The 8011-nt window shown below is 39.7% G+C and overlaps 1 non-coding gene across 1 annotated transcript; it reads right to left on the bottom strand.

Annotated features, from left to right (window-relative positions):
* Window positions 1-2211: 2211 nt before the first annotated feature.
* Window positions 2212-2318, bottom strand: LOC112181242. The gene has a single exon (XR_002928733.1). It is a non-coding gene; the product is annotated as a small nucleolar RNA R71 (small nucleolar RNA).
* Between the last annotated feature and the right edge of the window lie 5693 nt (window positions 2319-8011).

Genomic DNA, 8011 nt, shown 5'->3' with positions numbered 1-8011 from the left:
CTTATGTGGTTGCAAACACTTAGGGTTTCGATATAATTGGTGCTAGGTTTAAGAACATGAAATCGACTTTTCGTTTTGTGTAAACTTGAATCAAAGTAGTAAAGGTTTTGTACAAAGATCGAATTTAATTAACGAGGATTGCAATTAGGTGGACTTTTCCATACTAAGTTGTACACTTGAGTTGATAGCCTTTCTCTCTGTGTAATGCGTTAAACATGACATGATTGACTAGCTTTCTAGGGTTTGATTGCATGTTTGATAGGATTAATCTAGGTGCTTTCGCTTAGGTTAATTAGCATTGAAAAGTAAAAAATGGGAATTCATTTGCTTTCGAATGTTTCACATGATCAACTCCTTTCTCATGACTTAGATGAACAATATTAGGGTTTGAGTCAATTTTAATCATATGTTTCGGTTTTGATCTTTGTTCTCTCATTCCATTTGTATTTTTATGTTTTTGCATTTTAATTGTTTTGTTAACTTAGTTTTATTTTCGAAAAACCAAAAACAAAATCCCCCCTTTTCGTAAATATGTATATATTTTGTTATATCTTTGTAAATATTATACTTTGTTTTAATTTTAATTGTTTAATTGTTTGACAATGACAGGTGTACCCTCAATCCCCGGAATAGAACGATCCCTACTTACTTTTACTACTAATGACATTTCAGGGTTAAATTGTGCGCTTGCTTTTAGCTGCATCACTTAACCCCTTATTTAGCACCTGATTCAGGTCTTTTAAGGTTGAGGGCGGCTTTTATTAACACTTGAAAAATGTCTTGCACTTAGGCCTTTTCTTATCTAAGTAAGTATAGCCTATGTGAAATGGTGACTAGGAAGGGGACAACGTCCATGATGGGTTTTGAATCCAGAAGTGCAATCAAACGAGCCTAAACCACTATGTGGGAGTAGCTTGTGCCAAAATGGTTTCTACCTCTCGTGTTCGTCCTCCCCCGCACTGGCCATTTCAGTAAGGTTGCCCAAAGGATTTGAGAAGAAATATGTGTAGAGGCAAGGACTTGGGCCGCACGTCCAAAACAATGGTTCATTATGTCTTATTGAAGTCATACACTTAGACAATTTTCGAAAGAATTGGTTTTGGTAAGAAGGATGTGAGTCATAACGGAATAGGTGAGAGTTCTTTTATTAATACTTGTCAAGCAACTCCTTTTATCTCTGCGGCGCACCTTAGTAACACAGGGTGTCTAGGTTGATTGGATACGAGAAGTGCTTACAAGAGGGCCAAAACCACTATGTGGGAGTAGCTCCGCCAAAATCGTTCCTCTACTACTTGGCTCTGTGTGAAAAGAGTTACCAAAAGATAGAGGGGGGGAGACTTGTATTAACATTAGAATCTCTGGGCCGCACGTCTAAACTTTGACTTACAATTCTCTTATTAAAATTGATTATTTCGAAAGTTGTAAGAAATTGTAACTAACCACTATATAATTTTCGTTGGCCATGTGTATATTTGCATATATGTGACGTTTTAATGTGTGTACCTTGGTCCACGTCATGTTTATACCTTACTAACATTATTCTTTTGTTCTACTACAGATCAATGAATGTCTGGATCGTCTGAACCACCCAAGTACACCAAAACGCCCCTCCACGTCATTCAAGCACGAATTGAAAAGCTTAAGAAAAACTCGGATCTCTTTGACATCCAAGTTACCACTCCACTTCAATTTCGTGAGCTTCAATTAGATAGTGAAGGGAATAGAGTAGAGGGAGGATCAGAAGCTTCTGACACTTCAGTTGTTCCATCACCTCACCAAACGCCACCTCAATCACCTCGTGCACTCTTAGTCATTCAACCACCACCACCACCAATGGCTCTCACCATCAGGCAACTCTCTACATCTGTGATCCCACCTGGTGGCGTTCCAACTTGTATAACCTACCCTGCTGCAGCTGAGGGGGCAACAGCTGATTTTGAATTGAAGTCTGGGCTACTTCATCGTCTTCCTACATTCCATGGACTCTCTATGGAAGATCCCAACAACCACTTGATGGAATTTCAGTTCATCTGCACTAGCATGAAGCCTCAAGGAGCTGATGAGCATATTTTGAAGTTGAAGGCTTTCCCATTTTCGTTGGCTGACAAGGCAAAGCAATGGCTTTATGAGTTGCCAAGTGGACGGATTACATCTTGGGCTGATATGATGAAGGCGTTTCTTGAGAAGTATTTCCCTACATCTCGCATCATCATGCTTAGGAAGAAGATAAGTGGAATCCAACAAGGGCAAGATGAGTCCTACGCAGATTACTATGAAAGGTTCAAGTCTCTCACCACTCAATGCCCTCAACATGGCATGAAGGATGAGACCTTGCTCACTTGTTTTTATGATGGACTCACCAACTTGGAAAGAGACATGCTAGATGCAGCTTCTGGTGGATCGTTTGTTGACAAGGAGCCTGCGGCTGGAATGATCCTTATTGAAAATAGGGCCTTGAATCAACAACAATATGAAAGCTCTAGGCCCAAATCCACCACCACACGTGAAAGGGTCCATGAGGTAAGTACTTTAGCTCAACTGGAGGATAAAATTAACAAACTTACTTCTCTTGTGTCCCAGGGATCACATGGACAAGTCATGGTGTGTGGAGTTTGTTCTATGCAAGGGCATGTGTCTAACCAATGCCCTCAACTCATGGAGGAAGGAGGACAAGAAGGTGTCAACGCCATAGGTTTCGAACAAGGGTACCAACGTCCTAGGAATGATCCATATTCGAATACTTACAATCCTGGATGGAGGGATCACCCTAATTTTCGTTGGAAGGACAATGAGAACGTTCAAAGTGCACCTCAAGGCTTCCAACCACGTCCTCAAGGCTTTTATCAAAAGCCTCAACCTCCTAACCCTACTCCTTTCAATTCGAATTTTAATTCAAATGCTTCTTCTTCTTCTTCTAATGATGAATTAATCCGAACTCTAACTAAGTCTACTCAAGCTTTAATTGCAGGTCAAACTCATCATGGGAATCAAATCAATGCTATATCTACGGATGTGAATGAGATGAAGAAGCAAATGAGTCAAGTTGTGGAGTTTATGGGTAAGTTTCATGAGCAAGGTAAGCTACCAAGTGGTACCATCCCAAATCCTCACTTTGAGCAAGCCAAAGTCGTCACTACAAGGAGTGGTAAGACCCTTGTAGATCCTCCAACGCCTCCCAAAAAGATCTCAACGTCCATTTTAGAGGAGGAGGATGACCCTGCAACGTCTAAGGCTCATGTGACACCTCCTACTGCAGAACCGAAACCTAAAGGACAAGTTTCTAACTCTTTCAATTCGGTTATTACTAATCCATCTTCTTCTCCTTTGCCTTTCCCAAGCAGATATGCTAAGTCCAAGAAGGATGAGGCCGAAAAGGCCATCTTGGAAACTTTTAAGAAAGTGCAAATCAACATTCCTCTCCTTGAGGCCATTAAGCAAATTCCTAAGTATGCCAAATTTTTGAAGGAACTTTGCACCACAAGGAGACAGAACCGTGAGAAAGAAGTGGTGAAGGTAAGTGAGAATGTCTCAGCTGTGCTTCAACGCAAAATGCCTGAAAAGTGTAAGGATCCAGGGAGTTTTTCTATCCCTTGTGTTATTGGAACCACTAGATTCGAAAATGCCATGCTAGACTTAGGTGCTTCTATAAATGTTATGCCATATTCTATTTATGCATCTCTAGGTCTAGGTGAACTTAAACATGATAATGTTATTATTCAATTGGCAGATCGATCTAATACATACCCTAAGGGGTTAGTTGAAGATGTACTTGTGCAGGTGGGTGAGCTAATATTCCCAGCTGATTTTTACGTCCTAGAGATGGAGGAACCCTCTCCCAAGTCAACGCCACTTTTGCTAGGTCGTCCATTCATGAGGACGGCTAGGACCAAAATTGATGTGTATTCTGGCACCTTGTCAATGGAATTTGATGGAGAAGTTGTTGGCTTCAACATTTTCGAAGCCATGAGGTATCCATTAAGTGACTTTCAATCATGATATACTGATATTGCGCAAATTCATGAAATAATGGAGAGATACCATGTCTCAACCATTGCAAGTGGTGTTGGTTTCATGGAAGATGGTGCCACCATACCTAAGGAAGACCTCACGGATTCTTATGAATCCATCCACCTAGAAAACGTTGCTTCTCTTGAGGCAACGTCCTTTGTAGGTAAGTCAAATCCTTCTTTTTCACTTCCCATCTCTACTAATAAACCTCTACCTTCAGTGATTCAGGCACCTACCCTAGAACTTAAGCCATTGCCAGATCATTTGAAGTATGTTTACTTGGGAGATAAAGAGACGTTACCTGTGATCATATCCTCATCATTGACGTCTACTCAAGAGGATAGACTTGTGGAGATGCTTAAGAAACACAAGACTGCGATTGGTTGGACCTTAGCGGATATCAGGGGAATTAGCCCTACTACTTGTGTGCATCGGATTTTGCTTGAGGAGGGAGCCAAGCCAACAAGGGAGGCTCAAAGACGTTTGAATCCACCCATGATGGAGGTTGTGAAGAAGGAGATTATCAAACTCCTTGATTGTGGCGTCATATACCCTATCTCGGACTCTAAGTGGGTTTCACCAGTTCAGGTTGTGCCAAAGAAGTCTGGGATAACTGTTGTGAAGAATGCAGAGAATGAGTTAGTGCCTCAGAGAACGGTGACTGGACATCGAGTTTGCATAGACTATAGGAAGCTCAACGCCACTACTAGGAAGGATCACTTCCTTTTGCCATTCATTGATCAGATGCTTGAGAGGTTAGCAGGTCACGAGTTCTATTGCTTCTTGGATGGATATTCTGGTTACAATCAAATCGCCATTGCTCATGAGGATCAAGAGAAAACGACCTTCACTTGTCCTTTTGGAACGTTTGCCTACAGAAGAATGCCATTCGGACTATGTAACGCCCCAGGTACGTTTCAAAGGTGCATGGTAAGTATCTTCTCTGATTTTATTGAGAAAATTATTGAAGTTTTTATGGATGACTTTTCTGTCTTTGGTAAAGATTTCGAAAATTGCTTAAGTAATTTAGAATTGATACTTGAACGTTGTGAAGAAACTAACCTTGTTTTAAATTGGGAAAAATGTCACTTTATGGTTAAACAAGGAATAGTTTTAGGGCATATTATCTCTAAACGTGGAATTGAAGTAGACAAAGCTAAAGTAGATCTTGTTAGATACTTACCATACCCCACAAGTGTGAGGGAGGTCCGTTCTTTTCTTGGACATGCAGGTTTCTACAGGCGCTTTATCAAGGACTTTTCCAAGATTTCTAGGCCCCTATGTCGTCTACTTCAAAAGGAAGTGGCGTTTGAGTTCAAGGAGGATTGCAAGGATGCATTCAATGCTTTAAAGGAGCTTCTGACGTCTGCTCCTATCATGCTTCCTCCAGATTGGTCTCTTCCCTTTGAGATCATGTGTGACGCCTCAGATTATGCCATTGGGGCCGTGCTAGGCCAAAGGAAGGACAAGAAGCCTTATGCCATATACTATGCGTCAAGAACCCTCAATGATGCTCAACTCAATTATTCTACAACTGAAAAAGAACTCTTAGCTGTTGTTTTTGCCTTAGAAAAATTTCGATCTTATTTATTAGGTACTAAAGTTATTATTTATTCTGATCATGCAGCTTTAAGGTACCTAATGTCAAAGAAGGAGGCAAAACCTAGGCTAATTCGTTGGATACTCTTGCTTCAAGAGTTTGATGTCGAGATCAAGGATAAGAAGGGCTCTGACAACGTTGTGGCAGACCACTTGAGTAGGCTAGTGAGTGAGGAGGACGCCATACCCTTAGTGGAGATGTTTCCGGATGAACAACTCTTCGGAATCCAGGTAAGTGAGCCTTGGTATGCAGATATTGTTAATTATTTGGTGTCTAAAACGTTTCCTAGTCATATGCAAAGTGCTCAACGTGATAGACTTAAGTTTTTAGCTAGACAATATGTTTGGGATGATCCTTACTTGTGGAAATATTGTCCTGATAAATTGATAAGGAGATGTGTGCCTAATAATGAACAGAAAGCTATACTTGAGTTTAGTCATGCTAAGCAATGTGGTGGTCACTTTGGCTCTGATAGAACTACTAGGAAGGTGTTGGAATGTGGTTTTTATTGGCCTACTTTGTTTAAAGATGCATATAATTTTTGTATGACATGTGATAGATGCCAAAGAACCGGTAATTTAGGCCCTAAAGATCAAATGCCTTTAAAACCTGTGATAATTGTCGAAATCTTTGATGTTTGGGGTATTGATTTTATGGGACCTTTTCCTTCATCTAATGGCTTTCTCTTTATCCTCTTAGCTGTTGATTATGTTTCTAAATGGGTGGAAGCGAAAGCCACCAGAACTAATGATTCTAAGGTTGTTGCAGAGTTTATAAAGTCTAACATTTTTGATAGGAGCATTTTAATGCGACGTTTTACTTGCTTTTCCCTGCATTTTCTGCGTTATTTCCTTAATAAAACCCTGTTTAGGAAAGTTTCCATTCTTTGATTGGGAAAGTTCCTATTTGTAGAAAGTTTCTATTTTTGTAGTTTCTATTTATCATTTTTAGTAAGTTTCCATTTTCGGTAGTTTCTATTTTTCATTTTTTTAGAAAGTTTCCCATTTTCAGTTTAGGAAAGTTTCTATTTTTCTTATTAGTTTCTATTTTCAGGACCTCCGAGCTAAAAGTGGAAATGAACTCACAAATGGAAAGAGGAGCTTGCGAAAGTCAAGGGGAGCAAAGATGAAGAACAATGAGCCACAGAAATGAGCAGAAATGAAGAAAAGAAGTTTTCCTGGTCCAACCAGGAAACCCTGCAAAAAGGAGGAAAGCTTACCTATGAAGTTTCCAACGTTATCATGAAAAAGAAATGGAAAAATGAAGTGTTATGACGTTGGAAGGTGACAAGGCTTGAAGTTGAAGCAACAAGGCCCATGAACTCTCAAGACTCATTGGATTTTCGGCAAATTGAATTAAAGGTCCATGAAGCCCATACATTTAGGGTTTATGACACATGAATAAACCCTAGGGGAGAATTTGCCGTCCAAAGCAAGAGAGAAACAAGGAAGTTGGCGTTAAAAATCAGAAAATAAGAAGAGATTTTCTAGGGAGATTTTCTAGGGCTATTTTTATGGAAAGAAAATACTTGGAGATAAACCCTAGAGATATTATTGCCGTGGAATTCCAAGAGGAAAAGAAGGAATTGCCGTGAATTAAAGAAGAAACCCTAGAGAATTCGGCAAGGAGATATTCAAGGGAGAAATAAAAGGAAAGAGAAAAAGGTGGAGACCAAGAAAAGCTCAAAAGAAGTCTAGATACATTCCTATATTCCCTAAAGGAATTTTGGCTGAATTTAAAGTATAAAATCAGAATATTATCAAGGGAATTTCGGCCAAAATTGTTAGGGAATTAAATGGAATTTTGTGATTGGTTGGACCACCTCATAGGGCTTATGTGGCAAGCTATCATTGGAGGAAACTATGTGGCATTTTCAGAATAATTCCATGGAAAATAAAGAAGAAATACACGGCTTGGAGACCAAGTTGGCCGTCCCCTATATAATCTCTCCTCTTCTCAACGTCAATGAGTTCCACACTTTTGCGTTTACACTTTGAGAAAAAAAATCAGAAACTCTCCCTAGCCTAGCCGTGTTCATCTCCATCCTCTAGGGCAACCACGAAATTCAAGCAAGGCCAAGGAAGAAGAGGACAAGCCGTGCACATCATCCATCACCATCCTTGAAGATTGCTTTCGAAATTCAAGAGACCATTCATCACTTCATTCATCTCATCTTCATCACGGTGTAATCCGATTCTCCTTGTAACCTTTGCTTTGTAATTTTCGTTGGTTATGCCTTAGTTGACACAATTGTTTGAACAAATATTGTTTTCTGAAATTTTATGATTAATTGTTAATTTTCAGATTCATATATTGCGATTTATGGTTGCTTTTGTGTGAGTGTTTGATTAAATTTGCATGATAGAAATCTTTTGTATGATAATCTTGAATGGTTCGAAACAT

The sequence above is a fragment of the Rosa chinensis genome, unplaced genomic scaffold (genome assembly GCF_002994745.2).
Source record: "Rosa chinensis cultivar Old Blush unplaced genomic scaffold, RchiOBHm-V2 RchiOBHmChr0c13, whole genome shotgun sequence".
NCBI lineage: Eukaryota > Viridiplantae > Streptophyta > Magnoliopsida > Rosales > Rosaceae > Rosa > Rosa chinensis.
The sequence above is the reverse complement of the archived record's forward strand: the minus strand, read 5'-3'. Positions and strand labels throughout refer to the sequence as shown.